We start from the raw sequence: 22775 nt of genomic DNA, 5'->3' as shown, positions 1-22775 counted from the left end.
ATTTTGCTGCATTTTGATACTGTATCTTAGTGTTTTGTACATGATTCGCCTTTGTGGTTTCATATTTTACTTACGTGTTTATGTACATTGTAACCAGATATTTATTGTTTTATTAAATGTCATTATATTAATTAGCAGTACTATTGAACGTGGAATTGCTATCACTGCCACTCAATCACTTCCAATCTGTATTGTATTTTTGTTAAACAAACCTGTTGTTTTCTTCTATATGTAAGCTGCTTCATAAAATATGTATATTAAAATAATGCTGCTGCCAAAACTGCTGGATCCAACATTCAGAGGTGGCAAATGGAAACTCGGTGGAGGCCCTGAGATTGAAAAATCTTGTCCTGAGATTGGTATCCAAAGCCTGCGACCAGGAAGCACTAAACCTTACTGGTGTAGCTGCTATAGCCTTGATACTGATTATTAGTTTATGAGATAAGTTTTTATATGATGATAATTGGAGTTCCGCTCTTTATTAGATCTCAAAAATATGATAACCTGATTGTTAATTGGAAATAAAGTCATGCTTTCCCTTTTTAGCTGATGTGCATGATATTCCATGATTTTTCACTGACAGGTTAGGACACATGTATATACATATCCTTCTATTGGTCTAAATTTAACTGCCATTAATGTTTCAAGTGACAATTTGATGCTCTTTTAGCAGATAACTGTGACAGAATGAGCATATCGGTTTTCAATACATTCCATTCTTGGCATCCTTGGATTGAGTTCTTTCTGCATCTTCTCCCTTGCAAATTCCTTTGCCCAGTACAGTTATGTTTTTGGGTGTTTTTTTTAAAAAGTGAATTCCCATTATCCCTAGCTAACAGGACCAGTGGTCAGGGATGATGGGAATTGTAGTCTTAAAACAGCTGGAGGGCCAAGTTTGGCCATGCCTGGTTCAGACCCAAGTCTACCTAGCTGGGCGTTCAGTCTCCAGTGACTGATCAGCTGCCTCTTGAAAGTTCATCAAAAATGATGAAAGTTATAGTTATTCCATGTTACCTGTGGGTTATGGAGATTCCACCTTAGCTAGTTTGACCAGCTGTCCATGAACTGTCCATGATGTCACTGTTTGAGTTTGAATGTATTCTGAAACCATCGCAGCTAAACCACAGTTTGGTGCTACAGTAACAAGTCTGCTCAAACCCTCCCTTCCCCCTCTTCTCCCCAAGTTTTGTCACAAGTAGGAGATTGTAAACATCTGCTTCCTTGTTTAAATTAACCACAGTTTATTGTTTCATTTGAACTAGACCACACTGCAGTTGAACTTCAAAGTATGGATTATTGAAAGAAGCTATATTTTCTGATCTGGACTTATTTCATGATATACCATAGTTTAAACCACAGCTTCTGCCTGTGGGCATTCAGATGTTGTTGAACTCCAACTTCCATCAACCCTAGCCAACATAACAAATGATTGGGGATGATGGGGTCCAAGAAACTATGGAGGGCCACAGGTTCCCCCCCCCCTGGTTTAAACAAACTGAAGTTTCTGGTTCATATGTAATGACAAACTACCTGAGAATTAGATCCACTGTTTTTATCAATATTTTGTTCCAAGTCATACTGGGATAATTGTACTAGCTAGAAGCATAACTTGGTGAAATGATGGAGATTTTATTCCACTGAATAAAGCCTCAGGTCCATCATATTTATGAATCTGTAATGCACATCCAGCCACTTAAGTACAAATAAAATAAGGAAATTGATAGATTTTCAACAGGTATTTCTCAAAAGTGGCTTTAAAGAACAGTTCCCTTGCCTCTGTTTACTTCTTCTGAAATTCACCTACTTTGGGGATGAGCTGCTACTGCAGGTAGTGATTGCCTTAGCCTACCCAGGGTTTAAACAGGAAGTAAAAGTTAGACCTTATGGAGTCTGCATGAACTTGCAAATGCCAAGAGCAAAATTTAGCAAATGGAAGAATATCAGGGGCACCAAGAAGCAAACAGGAAGGACTATTTTCAAGTAAAATTAATCTGTTTGCTAATTGGACTGGGATTTCAAAGCTGAGGGTTTAGAAAGGCAAAGGGGAAGAAGCAAAGGAGGAAATTTAAATAAAAAAGCTCTCACACAACATTATCTCATCCATTGGCTTAATTGATATACCCACAGTCTGCCTTCCTGTTTCGTTAGACCATGGTGTACATTGTACCTGTCAGATGTAGTCGGACTTCTAATCCCATCTGCTCCAGCTAGCTAATGGTTGGTATTGATGGGAATTGTGGTCCAACAATATCTAGAGGGCAACACATTTACTACCCATGCTTTAGACCAGGGATGGGGAACCTGTGGTATTTCAGATGTTGTTGGACTACATCTTCCGTCATCACTGAACATTGACCATGCTGATTGGCTCTCTCTCTCTCCCCCTGCCCAGCTGCCATCAATATTCTGTAAGCTCACAGGATCTTGCCAGTTCAAAAATCTACCTGAAAGTATTTCTCATAATTGCTTAGGGAACTAAATGTATTTAATGAGTTCATGGAACCAAGGTGGGAATAGCCTTTTAAAAAAAGTTTGGGAACCACTATTCTAGAGATCTGCTTTGAGTCAGTAGACCAACATTTGACAAGGTGGGCCAGTGGTCTAGGCTCGACAGAAGGCTGCTGCATAAAGTTTTGCCATTAAAAGAGAGAAGAACTTTGGATATTATATGATGCACATCACTGAAATGAGCATTTTGGCATAGATGCTATCACAAGACAGTTTCTATCCTCACGAGGGAAGTGTGATGGCTTCCTTGAACTTCAGCGTAACAGTTACCCACCCACGTTCTGCCGCGTGTCTGGAACAAGCCGTTTTAACTTGAAATCTCACTCTCGCCAAATGTTTGCATTTCTGAAGGCGCAGAGGAAGACATCAACTTGACAATAACGTATTTTCAGCAAAAGCTTTGGTTGCTATTCTGTCAGACATAATTTGTTTCCAAACCAATGATGCTATTTAATCAAAACTCAAACCAGCTCTCTTTAAAAGCATTTAAGCAACTAAACTAAACAAGAAATAAATGCCACGTGAGCGTATGAAGGTTGTTGGGATTAGGAGGGCTTTTTGAGGGGAGGGGGTTCTTTCTTTTTCTTTTATTAAACCATCTAATCAATCTTCATAAATGCTCTACTGCCTCTACCCCTCTCCATGAGTTATTTACAACCTTTGGCATCCGTGTTTTTTAAAAAAGTTAATGTTGAAGTTCAACGCTCCAATTTTTGTTTCTGATAATTCTGAATTAATTCCTAATCTGAGAAGCACAAAGGAGGCACATTGAGATGCAGACAGCATCAAAACGTATGGCTTTAGGGAGACAGACTCTGTGATGTGTATGTGTATGCTGTCCCTGGCAAACACACCTGAGGTTCATGGCCCTTAATGTAATTGGACAGTTTTGTTTATGAAAACGGCCTGTTCTGCCAAATCCTGAAGTCCTGGCTTTGACAGATATATCACTTCTTCGATGTGAGTGTATTTTGAAGGGAGCTGACACACGATCAAGTTCTCTTTAATATCCCTTCACCAAACCTGACACTTGTCCAGCAGGGTTTGTGCCGCATCCAGCTGTCAGTTACCACTGAAGCATTCTGGGAAAGTCAAAAAGGGAGGAAGACAGCAGAAAGGCAATGGGAGGGAGGGGGGGGAGTTGGATTTAGCCTTGCGATTATTTCAGAGGCCTGCAAAGAGCAAGCTTGCCCGGACTTTGGTTGTTAGCTTCGACTAGGGATGAGTGAATCTGTCGATTTTGCTTTCTCTTCAGTTTCTCATTTTTCCAATGGTACATTCAGTTTTCCACATCTGTTTGTGAATGTAAGAAGAGGCTTCTGGACCAGGTCAATGGCCTCATTCTGGGGCTTCTTTTTCTTTTTTAAAGGTCCTAATGAAGATCCTTGTGCATTTTGGTGTGAATTTCTCCTACTATACACATGCCGGTATGCAAATTTGCCAAATAGACACTTTCTTTTTAAAAAGCAGTTGTCTGTAATACAGTGGTACCTCGGTTTAAGTAGACAATTGGTTCCGGAAGTCTGTACTTAACCTGAAGCGTACTTAACCTGAACTTTCCCATTGAAAATAATGGAAAGTGGATTAATCCATTCCAGTCGGGTCCGCGGAGTACTCAACCTGAAGTGTACTTAACCCGAAGTATGAGTGTAATTGGTTCTGGAAGTCCGTACTTAACCTGAAGCATACTTAACCTGAAGTGAGCTTTCCCATTGAAAGTAATGGAAAGTGGATTAATCTGTTCCAGAAGGGTCCGCGGAGTACTTAAACTGAAAGTACTCAAACCGAAGTGTATTTAAACTGAGGTATGACTATATAATGCATTTTATGTTGTTTTCCACTCATGCAGTTTGCCCTTTTCTACACAGCACAGATGCAGAAAACTGCATTGCAAAAAAACCCAAAAATGTGAATTCTGAAGGGTGATTCTGTGTTTCCATCATTGTCTTGTTTCAGAAAGTGTGGATTATGTAGGTTAGCCTTCAAATGCAAACTGAAACAAAGTTCTCCCATATCCAAGGATGGCCCCAAAGAGGAACTGTATCTGCTAAAATAAAGGCACTGGTTTGCATAACATTCACATCTAATAATTTAAATGCATAGATGTGATTTTAAAAACAAAAAACCCCAATTGTTCTAACTGCATTTATATTCTGCTTTTGACCCATGATCAGTTCCTTCAAGTAGCATACAATGTGAAATCTCCTCTCCTTTCCCTACTGTAAATAAGCACTGCAATGAAATCTTGCCGTGTGTCCTCAGTCCCATAAGTGGTGTCCCCACTTTCATGATTCCAGCCAGCCAGTGATGGCCAATGCCAGGATAGTGTAAGTCATGAGTAAGGAAACTGTGGCCCTCCAGATGTTCTTCAACTCCAACTCCCATTGGCCCCAGCCAGCATGGTGGGAATTGGAGTCCATCGACATCTGGAGGACCACAGGCCCCCCTTGTCTGACATAGGCCTTTGGTCTGATTCAGAAGGTCTCTTCCTATGACAGCCTGGAGGTTGTGTGGAGTCTTGGGGCCTGGTTGGCTCCACGGACAGAATTAAGCCGAGCAGTGACCCCTAATGTTCACATCCTACCTTTACGTTGCTCCCTTCCACGTTTCAAAGAAGGTACCAGAAACAAGGCATAAGGGGAGAATAATTGCTTTCTCCAGCAGGGTGATTCAACCCGCTTTCCATTTAAACAAAATATATTGGCCAAAAAGACAGGGGCATCAATTTGCTTCAAATTCCATCCATCAAAGTCAAGGGAGGTTTCTTCATTCTGTATTATGCTCTTAATCTCTCCATGCTCTGAAGTTCATTTCTCCCACATTACGGGCCTTGCTAGTTGCACCTGCATGCCTGGCTTATTTCAAAAGGACCCAGCACAGACAACATAATGAAGGCTTGCTGGCTCTTGAAAAAAATAACAGAGGCGAAATTGCAAGCTTGGGATAAACATCAAGAAGAGGAACTTGAGCTCATGAACCTCACCAGGACACTCTCTCTCTCTCTCTCTCTCTCTCTCTCTCTCTCTCTCTCTCTCTCTCTCTCTCTCTCTCTCTTTCTTTCTCTCTCCTTCCCTCCCTCCCTCCTCTCTTGCAGATCCTGATTATTGCCATTTTCAGACTAGGCATGTGAGAATCTCAGCCCGGAATCGATTACAAACCTCCTAATATTTCCAAACACAATTTTAGGTGTCATGAACATCTTAAGTTGTGGATGTCAACTTTTCCTGAAAGCGTTTTATAAAAAAACTAATCAACCTAGAGCCTCAATTAGTTTGATGGTATTATTTATTTATTTCCATAATCAAAATCAAACTTCATTTATTTGATTTCACTTATGAAAGGCTTCCCGTAATGTATCTCAAAGCAATTGCACTGTAAATTCACAGACAATAAAAATAATGTAATATGTAAAATGCAATTCCATATATAAAAACAATTCCATATGTAGAAAAAAAGAGATAACCTTTCATATTCAGCGCAGATACAGATGCCTGTTTGCACAATGAATTTAAAGCAGTATCATGCCACTTTAAACAGTCATGGCTTCCCTTAAAGACTCCTGTGAACTGTAGTTTGCTATGGGTGCTGAGCATTCCTAGGAGACTCCCATTCCTCTCACAGAGCTACAGCTCCCAGAGCGGGACATTGATCCCTCTTCCCAGAGAACTCGGGAAGTTCTCCTTCTATGGTTTTGGGTCACTACTTGGGTGAAACAATCGTGCCTTTGGGACTCACCTACCTAATTCTAAACTACTCAGTTCCCAGAGGATTGATTTGTTGGTGAAAATGAAAGTTTAGTTGACCCCAGTCTTCATTGGTTGGGAGGATACAAAAAGATCATGCCTGCAGCTTCTCAGAGACAGAGAGAGAAAAGGATGGATTCATTCAGGAGTGACAAAACAACTAGAAGCTCCAGGTACTAGATAGTGTGATTGACTGCTGCAACAGTTGCGCTATTAATTAAAAATGCTTTGGTGGTATCGTTCTGATGCAACCAATTTGAACTTAATTAAACGTAAATTCAGGCCATAATCTGAGAGCTGCCGACCACTCATAAAGAGGGAATGTAAATAGGGAGGGTGTTTTATGAAGCATACAACCACTCGCTTCATATTTTAGAGCTCAAGTTCACACATCAATGGACGGTTTGTTTTCTACTCCCTTTTCTGATCCCTTGTCTCCGGCAGGTTAGGCAGACACAGAGGGGATCAGCCTTTGCAGAGTGTTTATGTTTGCTCCGAATTACCCCTGCTCCCCGTGAACCTTTTTTGATTTATGGGCAATCTGTTAAATATTTGAATCGAGATTTGCGTACCTGAACTAATCCGTCTGAAAGGAATCGTGTTCTCCTAATAGGCCAGGGGTTATGTCATGTCACCTCGCCTGCGAGGGAGGGGGGGAAAAACATGCTGTTATCAAAGGAGGGAATTTGTTAACAATCTGGAGAATGTATGAGAAAAGGAAGAACTGAATTATGGACTCCTCAGATGGCTTGTAAATACTTGACACAGCCTAACCACCCGTGCTGGTCTGGGGAGGAGGGAGGGAGAAATGGAGAATCATCGAAATGTGCCCTTCAGAAAGTTTTACTTTGAAAGCTTTTTTATTTATTTATTTAAATAATAATAATAAATTGCATGCCGCTTAATACAGGAATAGCCAACTCGGTGCCCGTGATCCTAAAAATCAAAACTGCTTGGTTGAGGAGTGATACTGTTGAGGACCTGAAGCAAGGTCCTCTTCATTCATCACGCACATCGCACCTAAAGTGACACTTAGAGATACTTGATTTTTTCCCCACTCTGAAAAGGAACATTGTGTGGTTGATGAACGAAAGTTAAGTAGGTTAAAGAGGCTGCATGCCTTCAGGACAGGAGGCGGCTCTGTGTACAATTTGGAAAGCAAACATTTATGTTTTGACCACGACAGTTGTGTTCTATGCCTGGGCTTTTATGTATCTTCCATTACTTGCTCTAGCCTATCTCTCAAGAGAATAGTTAAGATTAGTAGAGAGGCATGCTGTGCTTTAAAGAATCTGGAAGGAGAAATGGATTAGTGTATGAGTGAATGTCAACACATTTGACCGTGAGACACCTTTACCTTAAAAGCAGCTTTCTGTAACAAGGGGATGTTAAGACTGAGCTTTTATATTTCTTCGTATATTATATATATGAGAGTCGGTTTAAACACACATAATGCTAAACCAAACCATGATTCCATAACAAGCAATGGACGGATCTTTCAATTTTGTTTTCTCTCTGTTTCTCATTTTCCCAATCTTAAATTCAGTTCTCCACATTTCCACACCAATCTGCCTGAAAAATAAGGGATCGGACTGGAAGTAGCAGACCGGAAGTAGCGCTGCCGCCATTTTGGAACTGGGCGGAGCATGCTAAGAAGTGACTTTTGATGCTGCTCTGCCCAGTTCCAAAATGGCCACTGCACCAGAAGTCACGCTGCAGCCATTTTGGAACTGGGCAGAGCAGCATCAAAAGTCGCTTCTGAGCATGCTCCGCCCAGTTCCAAAATGGCCGTCGTGCCAGAATAAACCGGGGAAAAACAAAAAAATCTGTTTTTTCGGCTGGGAACAGCTGGAAAAATGGGGGTTTCCCAGGGAATACGGGAGACTTGGCAGCTATGTTGAACCCAGGCTTATGGTTTGTCTCACTCCAGACAAACCACTTGCTGTAACCAAGGTTAGTTCCTCATGTACTCCTTCCAGGAACCTACAGATTTTCTCATTCATGCTAAACCATGACTTAGTATTATGTACGAATTGAGTCACTGTCTAGGTAGAACTATTAACAGTTCCATGGCAGTTTGAATAGAAGCAAGGAGGGGGAATCAGCCCAACACCATATGAAGAGCACCCTGTTGTTTACCTATAGTTTATGGTGCCACCCTACTAGTATTGTTGATGGGGGAAGCAAAACAAAATAAACTTCATGGATCATCTGGTTGGCCACAGTAAGAATGGGATGCTGGGCTTGGCGGGCCATTGGCCTGATCCTTAAGCACAGTAACTTTACTGAATCTTTTGATATTTGCATGTTATCAACAGCATTAGGATGACGAAACTACAGACCCGTCCCTGTTCAAAGGCATGGCCTTGTAAACCTTATTTCAAAGCCCATTTACAGGAAGAGTTATGGCAGAAATCTATTCCAGACCACTGCTTTCTTTTATCAAAATGAATTTTCTAAAATAACAACAACAACAAAAATGTGCTACATTATACTTTCAGCATCCATCAGCCAAGAAGCTGCCGACGTGGCTCAGCCTCATTTGTAACATTTTCTGAATTTCCCCTGCAGTTTATGAGGCTTTGCCATTGTACCAGACACATCCCGGCTTTGTTCATGTATGGTCTGCAAAAGGACTCATGACTCAGAGGAATGCACAGCCAGGCCTCTCCTTTGCATCAGTACACAGAGGTGAATGCAGTGTATGAACTGTACAGTCACGACTATTGTCTTGTGGTGACTGCAAACATGTATTTTATCTATTTACTTATTGCATTTACGTAACACCATTTCCACCAAGGAGTTCAATGGTTCTTCTTGCCATTTGCCTTTGCGCAGTGGTTGATCTTGGTGTCTCACATTTCAGTGGCGCCCTGTGCAATGCCCAAATTCAGCACCCCTCCAACTCTCATGCTCCAGAATAAATCATAGCTGCAGCCCGCCCCCCCCCCCCCCCGGCTCTGTGCAAAGGGCAACTGAACCAGTCGTGCTCCCTTAAATCTACCTCTGCTCTGCAACAGGGTGCCGAGATATGTACAATCCACAAACATCATGAATGGGGCAGGAATCCTGCAGAGGCCCTGTTTTGCAGGTGATAGTTTTTGAATATCTGAAGTTTGGAAGAACAGAATCTGTGCATAAGGATAATTGTAATATCTGGATAACCAGGGTGTTAATAAAATCTCTTATCAGCAACAGACATAGAGAGAGGTTACAATTCCCAGTGGAGCTTCTGCCACAATCCCAAACCACATTAGGAAACCTTTCTGCAAACAGTTGCTATAGTATAGATGGGGAAAGACATACACTCCTTTCTTCCTGCCACACACACACACACACTTCAGTTTTCGAGCTTCAGATTTAAATTCACCCCCCAGGCAGAAGAAGCCTTCTTCCTCCCCTATCTTTCACGCCCTGCCCTTGATAGTTTATGAAAGAGCAGGACAGAATTAATTTGATCTAAATGGTGGCTATAAAACTCACTTCTAGCTAAGAAGTCTCCAAGATCTTTTATTTCCTTGTTTTATCCTTCTTTGCAATGACTGCTTTCCTCTTTGGTGTGACACACACACACACACACACACACACACACACACACACCACTTTGTTTTCTTGCAACTACACAGATAAAGAAGGAGCAGTTCAGCAGATGGATCTCCGGCCCAAAACTCTAGAGTAAATTCCACGATCAGCTCGGCTGAATGATGCTTTTAGCACGCCAAGGTTGATACTAACTATAATTCACATCCCCTGGGAGCCTTGCTCTGTAATAAAGCTTGAATGTCAGGCATCTCGGCCAAGAGCTTACATACCTGTTTGAACAAGTCCTGTGCCAATGGAAACACATCAAGAACCCAAAAACATTTAGGCTACTGTACGGGTCGTAAATGGATGCTTTCTAACCCAATGAAGAATAATCACCTATACATAAGCACACAAGTGCGTTCAATGTTAATAAAGCCTTCACCGCTCTGAGCTGGCATGTTCAGAATACTGCCACTGTATGGGGGGGAAAGCAAAAAGCTATCACGGCCCCAAATATATTTTATCCGTATTCATTGAACAAGACAAATGCTTCTTACAGGGGTGGTGGTGGTGAGGAAATATTAATGCATACAGTACAAAGATGAACAGCTCTAGCCAAAGGGCTGTGTGTACTTTGAGGCACACAAAATAGCTTCTGAGCACATGGGAATCCCATTTTGCAGGGTGACCCAATCTGTGTAAGGACATTTAGGCAGATTCACTTCATCCATGAATGGGAATATCCTGGCATGGCACACGCTACAGACGAGGGAGCATGCAATGCATCATGTTCAGCCTAGTGCTGCCACATCATGTCCTGTCCCCCACACATTTAAGTTTTCTTATGAGCAGAGCCTATTCAGTGGTAGTTCCATTAGGGAACATACTGAACCTTATCTCTTGCCTTTCCTTGGAAGGCAGATGGAAAACTTTTTTTTTTGTCCTGCTGCACTTTTTAATGAACTGGGTCCTGAGGCTCCTAACAACTGGACTTAGTGTGGTTGGGGGGGTTCTGCTGGTCAGTTTGTTGGGGATTTTTGCTCACTGTATGCTACATAGGTTCTTTACACAGTCATACCTCGGTTTAAGTACGCTTCGGTTTGAGTACTTTCAGTTTAAGTATTCCGTGGACCCATCTGGAATGGATTAATCCACTTTCCATTACTTTCAATGGGAAAGTTCGCTTCAGGTTAGGTACGCTTCAGGTTAAGTACAGACTTTCAGAACCAAATACACTCATACTTCGGGTTAAGTACGCTTCAGGGTGAGCACTCCACGGACCCGTCTGGAACGGATTAATCCACTTTCCATTACTTTCAATGGGTAAGTTCGCTTCAGGTTAAGTGCACTTCAGTTTAAGTAGTCCACGGACCGTCTGGAATGGATTAATCCACTTTCCATTACTTTCAATGGGAAAGTTCGCTTCAGGTTAAGTACGCTTCAGGTTAAGTACAGAATTCCAGAACCAATTTTGTACTTAAATCGAGGTACCACTGTGCAGGCTATTTTATGCCAGCAAGTCCTTTGGAAACAGCACTTGCTGAAAGATGGTCTACAAAGAAGTAAAGATTATGTAGCATCACTTGCCCTGCATCTTTACTGCATTTCCCTGCCCCTTGGCCAATAAAGAGGAGTAGGAGGCAGGGAAGGTATGCAATGAAATGATATCAGGACATACAGGGTAAGCAATATTGTATGTTACGTGGGGCGGGGGGGCGGGGTTTCGCTAAGGAGTTACCATAATTGTTAGCAGCCCTGAGCTGGATTCAGCCAGCACATAGTTCAACTCTGGAACTCCCTTCCACAGGAGGCAGTGATGGCCGCCAATTTGGATGGCTTTAAAAGAGGATTGGACAAATTCATTGAGGGGAATGAGGCTGACATGGCAATTAGCCATGATGGTTATGCTCTGCCATCATTGTTGGAGGCAGCAATGCTTCTAGATGCCAGTTGCTGGAGACCACAGGAGAGGGCTCTTGAGCTCAGATCCTGCTTGCTGGTTTCCAATGGGGACATCTAGTTGTCCACGGTGAGAGCAGGATGCTGGAGTAGATGGGCCCCCTTTACCTGGTCCAGCAGGCACTTCTTCTCTTCTCCACCCTAAGTAATCCCTGGACCAGGGGGCCACATCTCCAGTGTCAAAATACAAAGATGTCTGAGCTTTTTGTGTGTATATAATTGCCATGAGTTGCCTTATTTAATAAAAGCAGCAATTTGGAATGGCAGGTTAAATAATAGTGTGCAAGCTCTACAGATCTCAGACAATGGCTTTGGAGATAGAAACTTTTGAGGCTCGGAAACACTTGACGCCCTTCTGAAGGATCTTCTTCCCCACGTCGGCAGACTGCGGCGCACGCCACGGGTTTAATCGCATATTGTTCCCCGAGTCCCAACCCTTTACAAATCACATGACATAAAAAGAAAAATAAGTAACGCTGTAAAGACGGTAATGAGAACTGTTGAGCTAAAGTGCCTCTTAAAGAAATCCTAATAAATTCCAGAATTTCTAGTCTTCTGGCAAGCTTTCCATTTAGAATAAAATCAATGATCAATGGTTGCAAACAGGCAGGCACCAGCCTCACTTTGCCTCCGGAGCAGGGGAAGGAGGGTGGGGGGAGGGAGGGAGAGAGAGAAACCTCATAGACGAAAGATGACATTTAAAGGAAAAAAGCTGACATTGACTCCATCACTGTCATTGCTTCTGCCATAAAGCAGCTTCAAATATTAAAACATTTTTCATCTGTGCCGCGTTATTGGCACCAGAAATTGTTTTCTCTCTGTCTGATACTCACTTGAACTGCAGCAGAGCTCCCCGGAGACTCCAGATTGTTACCAAGCCCTCATAACATATTGGCAGTTGAAGGGGTGGTGTCCATGTACACTTGCCACTCAACCGAAAGGGCTGCCTCTCTCTCTCCCCCCCCACCCCCCCCCAGCCTTGATCCGAGGACAAGAGAAACTCCTCAGCAGAGATTTCCAATGTGACTTGCCCATGCAGATGTGGAAATTCTGGGTGTGTTGCCATTTCTGATGTCTCACAGAGAATAGGGTTGGGTTTCTTTTTGTTATTATTATTTTTTTGCAGATGGGGCTTTAGGCCACAGTGGGGAGAGTTATGGTGATGTTACCGCCTTATTTTTCCATGTGTCTGCAAGGCTGGTTTGTGGGAGATGGGAGAGTTTCATATTTCGGCAGGGACAGATTCTCAGCAAGGTTCAAAGGCCCACTGCTGGGTATTTCTGAGATGAAGTGGAACACAGAAATGCACACACATGTAAATACATGCACACACCTGTGCTTCTCTCTCTCTCTCTCTGTGTGTGTGTGTGTGTGTGTGTGTGTGCATGTGTATAATTCTTACCATACTGTCCATCTCTCAAACATAGCACAGATACTCATTTCTATCCAGCATATTTAAGAGCATACATTGCGATTAGATATCTAATCATAACAGCTACAGTAATATTAGCAACTCATTTTTTAAGCAAAGGGATTGGTGCCATTAACTTCTGCACAAGGCAATCTTTATGCAGAGCCAAATTACATGTTACAATGAAAATGCTATTTTCCTCCCCCCCCCTTTCTTTTCTCCTTGTCTTTTTATTTTTTTAAAAAAAACAGGATTAAAATGACTGTTTTTATTTTATTTTGCAAAAATTATATACTGCTGGATTGTAAAAACAACCATGTTACCTCGATCTGGAATAATAATAATAATAATAATAATAATAATAATAATAATAATAATAATAATTTCTATTCCATTCCTGCCACTGGGCTCTGCATCAGCTGCAGCCTCCAGGCCAACCCCAAGGGTAGCCCCACATAGACGACTCTGGCCAAACTATCCTAATCCCGGAACAGATGTAACTGTTTTACCAACTAAAATTGATGAAAGGCCCTCCTAGACACCTGTGCCGCCAGTGACAGAGTTGGACCCAGGAGCACCCCAAGATGATGAACCTGCTCTTTCAGGGGGAGTATGCCCCCATCTGAAGCAGGCAATTGGCCAGTTGTCCAGACCCTGGAACCCCTTACCCACAGACCTTCAACCTTGCCAGAGCTCAGACTCAGTTTATTAGATTTCATCCAGAGCCCTCCTAAATCCAGACATGGGTCCAGGACCTTCTCAGTCATTCCCAATTCAGATATTACAGAGAAACAGAGTTGAGTATCACCAGCGTATTGATAAGTTCCAATGGCCACTGCTCAACAGCTTCCTGTAGATGTTAAATCGCATCAAAGCAATATGGTTTCCCACAACTCAAGAGCCTATGGTTTCCCACAACTCAAGAGCCAAGAGGCTGAGAAGCATTCATCCAATGCTACCTTCTGGAACTGTCCCTGGATATAAGTCACTGCAGGAGATAGTGGCCCGTAGATGGTTCAGGAGGATATCATGGTCAACAGTATCAAAAGACAATCTGCTAAGAGCAACAGGGTTATACTCTCCCTCTCCTGATAGAGGTCACCCACCAGAGTGACCAAGGCAGCTTCAGTCCCCAAGCTAGGTGTGGTTCGAATTGCATTGCCATTGTGTTGATGAGAAATATAGATACTCCTGTGGACATCTGAAATAGGATAAGTAGTTCTTCCCACATTTCCTCTCAAAGTGACGCCCCTGGTGGCCTTAGATGAATATAAAAGGTGAATATAGTCGGATTTTTGGATTAACTCAACAGCATAATTTAAAGATTCTGGATTTGATCTATAAAGTCCTAGATGGCTTGTACCCAAAATGCCATTAGAAGCTGCCTCCACCCATCTGTCGCATTGAGCCCTATCAGATCAGCTGAGAATTCCCTGTTGATTATCCCATCTGCAAGCCAAATTCAAACAGAAGGGGCATTTAAATAGGCATTCTCGGTGGTTATCCCACAACCATAAAACTCCCTTCCTCTGGAGACTCAAAGCCTGAACATCAACATTTCCTCCCTGCAGAATTGCTATAAGACCTTTCTATTTGGGTTGCCAAGAGTAATCATTTACTTTTTCTTTTATCTGGTTTTATGGGATATCATAGCCGAATGAATTATATATACCCACATACAGTTACTGCACATATGTACAGAGGGAGAGGCAGAAAGAACATATCCCTGGGCATTGATAACAGGGAGTTTTATCCAATGTTTCTCTCACTCAAAGCAGGCCCATTGAATTGAATGAAAATCATTAGCATAGATCCATTCATTTCAATGGCTGTGCTTTGAGTAGAGTTTAATTGGCTACAACTCAAGCCTTGGAAAATTCATTCACAACAGATAGAAAGCTGGAGTTCAGTCATATGTAACTAAGGATGAAGAGAGTATTTTATTATTATTAATTAATTAAATGTCTATACCGCTCTTCATCCAAGGATCACAGGGCAGTTTACAATATAAAATCACAAAACATAAAACATAGTAACAAACAAAAACAATGACCTCACTCCATACACAGTTTAAAATGCCATAGGTTGTTTAATTAGCCAAAGGCCTGGGAGAAGAGGAATGTTTTTGCCCAGTGTCTATAATGATGGTGTCAAGCGAGCCTCTCTGGGGAAAGCACTCCATAATCAGGGAACCACCGCAGAAATTTGTACTCTTCCGAATTTTGTAGGGGAATCCTCCAGTCAAGTAATCTGTACAAAAATGCATATAACAAGGGGGAAGTGTCCATAAGAATGCATGTATTAGTGGAAACAATATAGAAAAAATGCATTCTATTAGCTGAAATGGCTCGGCAAAAATGTGCAAAATTGCATACACAGTTGTGTATATTGGGAGAAATTCACAGTAAAATGCTGGTGAATTTTCATGAGGACTTGGCTCGGCAAAAATGTGCAAAATTGCATACACAGTTGTGTATATTGGGAGAAATTCACAGTAAAATGCTGGTGAATTTTCATGAGGACTTAAACAAATTCTCAAACAAATTCTCAAACTGATGTGGAAATGTGGAGATCTGAATTTAAGATTAGGAATAAAAAATGAGAAACTGAGAGAAACCAAAACTGACAGATTCTCCCATTGCTAGTTCACACAGAATGTAGACCGAACAAAATTTCCCTGCTTGCCTTGGTGAACAGTTCAATTTATCTAATTAGTTATTTAATTTAAATAATAATAATAATAATAATAATAATAATAATAATAATAAACTTAAAACAGAATGGTGGGCTGGATGTACTTTGGTCTAGACCAGGGCTGTGTTTTACCCATTTTGTTTTTTAGGGACATTTGGGTTTCAAAGATGGGAATGTGGAGATCCCACAGTGACTATGATACTGTCCCAGTGCTTTCCATCCAATCAGATTTGACTACATGCAGAGCTCACTGTAGGGAAACAAAGCTGAATTATAGTAAGGACAATACTTGCTATGCTAGTCATGCAGGTGATCCCACCTAATATAGAACATGAGGACAAACAATGCCTAATTAAGCTAATGCTTCCTCAATAGATTGATACTTTTGCACCCTTGCACAGCTGTCCCTGAAAAATTGCTGAAAGGGGAAAGATGCCTTTCAACACCGATGACACTTGGTTTTCATCCTCTTTTGCTCTAGTCTGCCATTCATACCAAGTGTGCCTATGAGAGTGGCAGAACAATGAGAAGGGCCTCTCTTGAAGATCTCAGAACCTGGGCAGGTTCCTGTGAGAGAATGCAGTCCTTCAGATAGCCTCTGTTTCTGTACAAGGTTTACTTATTTATAATTGCATTTATATGCCATCTTTCCTCCAAGGAACCTAAGGTGGTGCACTGTACAAGATCACCCATGTTATCCTCATAGCAACTCTGTGAGGTAGGCAAGGATGAGAGTGGGTGACGGGCCCGAGGTCACCCACTGAGCTCCATGGCTGAGTGGGGATTTAAACCTGGGTTTCCTTGGGACCTGGTAAAAAAACTCTAGCCACCACACCATAAATGGTTAACAGCACCCCATACATCATGCTTACATTGATCCCCTTTTTCGAGTCATCATATGTCAGTGGCCATTACCACATTTCATGGGGAGCTCAGAAGTTCACCCATCACCGAGAGAAGCCATGAAATTGCCTATCACAAAGTGTAGTGATAGCTACCAACTTGGATGGCTTGAAAAGGAGATTATCTACATCCGTGGGGGACAAGGCAATCCATGGCCACTACTCATGATGACTATGTGCTACTTCCAAGATCAGAGGCAGGATGCCTTTGAAGAAAGGATCACAAGTGAGAGAAGGCAACTGTTCACCTATCTCATTTGTGGGCTTCCCTAAAGGCAATCTAATTGGCCAGACTGCTGGACTAGATAGGCCTTTGGTCCTATGCCCAGATCAAAGGACATCAAATACTGCTCTATTCTGACTTGGTGTTAGACACCACGTGGAGTCCTGTGTCCAGTTCTGGGTGCCAGTTTATGCAGCACGTTGACAAGCTGGAAGGTGTGCAGAGGAGGGCAACCAAGATGATCAAGGATCTGGAAACCATCTTATGAGAAATAGTTGAGGGAGTTGGGTATGTTTAGCCTAGAGAAGAAGAAACAGAGAGGTGATATGATAGCCATCTTCAAATATCACATGGAAGATGGAACAAAATTGTCTTCTCCTGAGAGGGTAGGACCCAAAGCAATGGCTTAAAGTTACAAGAAAGGAGATTAGACACAACTTTATGACAGCAAGAGCCATTTGACAGTGGAATGGACTAACTGAGAAGGTGATGGACTCTCCTTTTTGGCCATCTGTCATGGATTCTTTAGCTGCAAGTCCTGCATTGTAGGGGGTTGGACTAGATGACCCTTGGGTACATTCCAACTCCACAGTTCTATGAATCTATGCTACCATTAAATTAGCTGATGTTCTAGCTCTGCCCATTTTTCTTTGCCTGCTTTAATGTATGTGCACACGTTTGCATTTGTATACACGTGCATGTATGTGCATTAGTGAATCTATGCTAGAGGTATTTGGATTATCCGTGCACAGAGAGAAATAGAGAAGCAAAGGAACCAGGGTGGGGAGAGACCACACAGAGAGACAGAGCAAAAGCCTCTGCACAGCCATCTGCCGCAACGTCACGTGACTATCTGGAAACTGACAGCCACTCCTTTTGCAAGGGCCAGGCACGTCAGATGAATCAATCAATCAAAAAAAATTCTTATGAAACTTAATCACGGAGGGTCGTGTTAGGGAGTGGGGAACAGATTAAATTACCACGGTATTAGATACGGGAAATGATTTCTGTCAAAACCATCTTTACTGCAATTATAATATGTTAATTATGTATTTCATTAAGTAAGTGGATTAGAGCCTGCACAGATGAAATCACGCTGAAGGCTCTGAATCATTTGCTGAGCAGTGTGGGAGGAACGGGGTGAATGGAACTCAGTTAATTTTGAAAACTTTCGCATGCTAAACATGTTCTCTCTCTCTCTTTCTCTCTCTCTTGCTCACCCTCCCCTCTTATGCCCCCCCTTTCCAGTGTGGAATACGGATACCTACAGGCTGGGAAAGGTGGAAACATCCTCAGACACATTGTTGATTTCAGTGATGTAATCATGCCATGCTGGTGTAGTCCCAAAGTTTGTTGAAAATGTTCTAGATGCGCTTGTGCTGGATTGTCCTGGGTCCTTTTATCTCGAAGGGGGAGACTTTTCCATATCTTTTCACAACTGAATCCCAACACTGTAGTCACCAGTGGAACAACAGCATTTCAGTACAAATTCCTGCATCTCTGAGTTAAAAGGGAGGCCAGGTGGGTGTTTTTATTTGTAAGAAATTAAAAGCACAACCATGCCAAATATTTTTTGAACCATGCCAAATATTTCCTCACAAAGATAGGATAATCATTGTTGCTTATTTGTTTGCTGTCTTTCCATCGTTGAAACCATGCTCAAGGAGGCTTACAACATGAAAAGATTTAGATAATTGCAAATATAGTGATAAACAATAAATAAAACAGGAAACTGTATACAATGAAATGACACAATCCCCATGTTAGTCATTCTAAGACGTAAAAATAAAGACACAAATAACTGATATAAACAACAGCAAAATTAACAGATCCAAAATTAAGTCTTGACTCCTACTAAAAAAAAACCTAAACAATACCCCACCCCAATAGATTATTAATATATTACTACTAATAATAATATTCCATGGACAACATCTACAAAACAGCCTAAAGCTGGTCTACAACATGCAGGGAAAAACCACACCTAACTATAACTAACAATCATTTCATAGAATCATAGAGTTGGAAGAAACTACAAGGGCCATCCACTCCAACCCCCTGCCAAGCAGGAAACACCATCAAAGCATTCCTGACAGATGGCTGTCAAGCCTCCGCTTAAAGACCTCCAAAGAAGGAGACTCCACCACACTCCTTGGCAGCAAATTCCACTGTCAAACAGGTCTTACTATCAGGAAGTTCTTCCTAATGTTTAGGTGGAATCTTCTTTCTTGTAGCTTGAATCCATTGCTCCGTGTCCGCTTCTCTGGAGCAGCAGAAAACAACCTTTCTCCCTCCTCTATATGACATCCTTTTATATATTTGATCATGGCTATCATATCACCCCTTAACCTTCTCTTCTCCAAGCTAAACATACCCAGCTCCCTAAGCCGTTCCTCATAAAGCATCGTTTCCAGGCCTTTGACCATTTTGGTTGCCCTCCTTTGGACACGTTCCAGCTTGTCAGTATCCTTCTTGTCAGTAACCATCCGAAACTAAAAGTCTCCCATAAAAACCTGGAATGTTTTCCTCACAATGACCAGCTAAACAGATGCTTATGATAAGTATTAACCGACATACCATCAAATGCCTGAAAACAGAGGGAAGTCTGACTTAACCTGACATCTGAAAGACCACAAAGGTAATGCCAAGCAGGCCTCAACTGCATAAGGTAGAACATCAGATGCTGGAAAGATCCCTCCTTCAACCACCTGCCCCTGCCTTGCCCCCTACTTAATTTGAATGCATATCTGCTGTTGGGGGGAAAGATGGGAGAAAGGGGTGGGACTTAATCAGTTGTTGTTGCTACTGCTGCTGTTAGGTTTGTATACTACATAATGCCAGAACTATCTTTTAGGAGTCTCTTGGAAAAGGACATGTCTAGAATGGAATCCTACAGAAGAACACTCAATGCTGCAATATTCTGTTGTGGGTTCCACTTGTTTTACCTGCTTCCAAGACTGCCCCATCACCCCACTACTTCCCAGCCTCCCTTCTCCTCTGGTGTCCCAGCCCCTGGTTTTAAAAAAGGTCCTGCCATTTGCGCCCAAAGCACCCAAATGAAGCGTTGAATGAAGTATGCATATTAAGTACATTCTTGTTCGTTTTCAAAATCTATAAACGATGCTCTTCAGAATTACAATTTCCTAGACGTTTAAAGGCAGCACTACAGCAGATGAGTGTTTTTTTGTCTGAAAAGGAAACAAAAACAACAACAACAAGAAGAAGAAGAGCAAGAGGAGATTTCACATTTCATTTCATTGCCCTAGTGTAGTTAGCTTCACAATTCATGGGCAGTGCTTTTGATTGCTAGCAATTCCCCCAACAGAAGCATTGACAGAGATTGTGGCTGTCTTTTGTGAGGCTCCTTTTTTTTAAAAAAAGGAAAGGAAGTCAGAGATCCATAAGAAATGGCTGATTAGTCCTGTAAGACTGTAACCCTGCTGCAAGCCACTCATTTGCTTTCATTTGCATAAATGACACACACCGACTCCAGACCATCAGCTGGTGTCATCTGATGTGACTCCATTGGCTTCAACAGCGCTATGCTAATTTACACAGCTGGAGATCAGAACTCAACTGATTCCATGTTGTTTCAACTTTGTCCTCAAATCCACAATCCAGTTGACTGTGAAACAAAGCAGGAGTGCTCTGGAGGAAAACTTGGCCCAGAGACTACAATGGAAGGCAACTTATGTGTGTGTGTGTATATGGAGGGGGAGCAGGTTATGGGCCACAGAGCCTGCCCCAACGCCATGGCATTCAGCATCGCTGCAGAAGGGACCATTCAGATGACACTTTATTCAGTCTTCCTGGCATACCCCTACCTATTAATTTTGGTGTTTTATGCAATCTTTCACAATGTGAAAACCACATTTGGGACTCTAGTGGATTCTAGGGGAAAACATAGTGCTGATTTCAGTGTGTGTGTTTTTTCAGAAGAAGAGGAAGAAAAAGCACATTTGCAACCCTGTTAACTTGGAAAATCGTGGGGGCTTAGTAATTTCACGTGGTGAAATTTGGTGCAGTCTCCTGGCATGCAGATATTTCCCGCCATTCAAAATTGATCATGACATGGTGGTATATCTACCCAAAAGCCACAGTTCCACAACACAAGAGGAACATTAGAAATCAGGACAGAATCGCTAGCATGATAGCCAAGAAAACAAATGCAATAAGCCCCTTGTCTGAATTCAGCCTTTGCATATAATTCTGATCCCAACTCTCCTCTTTTGGAGAAGGCACATAGAGGAGGGCCCTCCATAGATCTTAATGCATCTGTAGCTTTGTCGCAAGAAAGATTCCAAATCATGTAAGACTTTACAGTGTGAATATGTATTTATTAACCAAACCTACAAAAATGAACCCCATTAAGGAAAAGTGCTTGTAAAAATGTGCATATATTAGGGGAAATAGCAGTGGGAAAATGTGCATTTTTGGAGAAATGAACACTAAAGTTCTGGTGAATTTTTGCAATTGCTTTCTTTTATTAAAAAATAATAATACAATTGGGGAGGGGGGTTGAGTCCCTTTGCTCTTTGTATTTGTTATCTGTGAATAAAGTTCTTGGTATCTTCATGGCTCGCTCAGAGACAATCTGTTCAGAGGGAGAGCAGAAGATGCTTATCAGCCATAATAAACTCTAAACTATTGTACAAACCTAAACAACAACAAACATAAACTGATGTGGAAATGTGGCAGGTTTGAATCCAAAATCAGAAAAAGAGACACTGAAATCAACTGACTTCCCCATCTATATTGGAAGCACACAGACACATCTGGGGGGGGGATCTAGAAATTATTTTTCTGGTCATCATCCCCCCCATTAGTATTAAATATAATTTGATCCAATTTCCTTCAAAAAATGATTAACATGGTTTCTCATATCTGCCAGATTATCTATATCACAAAAATGGGGGGAGGGGGGATCTGCAAGATTTATCCATTGAATCATGGCATTAAAATGTATGGAACATAGCAACTGCTGAGAAAATAACTCATAATATCCAAGTCCTAAAAGGAGAAGAACCTGCAGAACATTTTTTATACAATCTGCTGTGACTTCACATTCTGTGTCTCAACCAATGAACTACAGGACTCCTCACCTTCACCAAAGAAAAACATTTGGACTTCCTGGGGAATATAACATTTCAAACATCCAGATATGAATCTACTTACCTGTATTACACAGACATCTCAATATGGACTTCCTGCATTTGTGTGTTAGTTTTGTTGTTATTATTCTCTGTAAAATATCACAAGTGTTCTTTTTATTTTTATTAAACCATTCTTTAAATAAAAAAATCAAGATCCATACCAGTAGGGTAATACTATTGTTCAATGCATTCTTCACCTTTCTCCGCTGAGAAGTTGAAATGGAAAGCTCTTTCCATGCCTTATGGCATGGCAATTTACCCAGCAACCTCCACATTTCCTGTTGAAACGAATCACAGTTCCGGGTTACAGTTACTGCTACGGCCCTTTGCATCCCTCCTGACTGTTCTGCAGCTTGTGTGAGTGTGTGTCTGTGTGTTCCCGCAGTGCCGCACTTGCAGCTCACGCGAGTCATTTTGATTGAAAAGAGGTGAAATAATGAAACATCCCGGAGAAGTGTTGTTCTCCCGGCCTCCGGTAAATTAAACGGCTCATTTTAGAAGGTTTATCCTGGAGAGCCAAATTAAGGCATAAATAAAAAATAAATGTGTCAGTCTCTAATTACAATGAGAATTGGGTGCCTTGTCATGGGGGGCTGGTAGACCTGGTTCTAAATAAGCAGGATTCGCAGGAGCCTAGACCGCATGCTAAAAATAAAA

General features: G+C 41.8%; 1 long non-coding RNA gene across 1 annotated transcript; it reads right to left on the bottom strand.

The window, feature by feature from the left end:
• Positions 1-15210: 15210 nt before the first annotated feature.
• LOC148685290 (uncharacterized) lies at positions 15211-18425 on the bottom strand. Its single transcript, XR_015950374.1, has 2 exons — positions 18234-18425; positions 15211-15396 (listed from the first exon to the last, which is right to left on the bottom strand). It is a non-coding gene; the product is annotated as an uncharacterized LOC148685290 (long non-coding RNA).
• Between the last annotated feature and the right edge of the window lie 4350 nt (positions 18426-22775).

This window comes from Zootoca vivipara, chromosome 6, assembly GCF_965207765.1.
Source record: "Zootoca vivipara chromosome 6, rZooViv2.hap1.1, whole genome shotgun sequence".
In the NCBI taxonomy this organism is placed as follows: domain Eukaryota; kingdom Metazoa; phylum Chordata; class Lepidosauria; order Squamata; family Lacertidae; genus Zootoca; species Zootoca vivipara.
The sequence above is the reverse complement of the archived record's forward strand: the minus strand, read 5'-3'. Positions and strand labels throughout refer to the sequence as shown.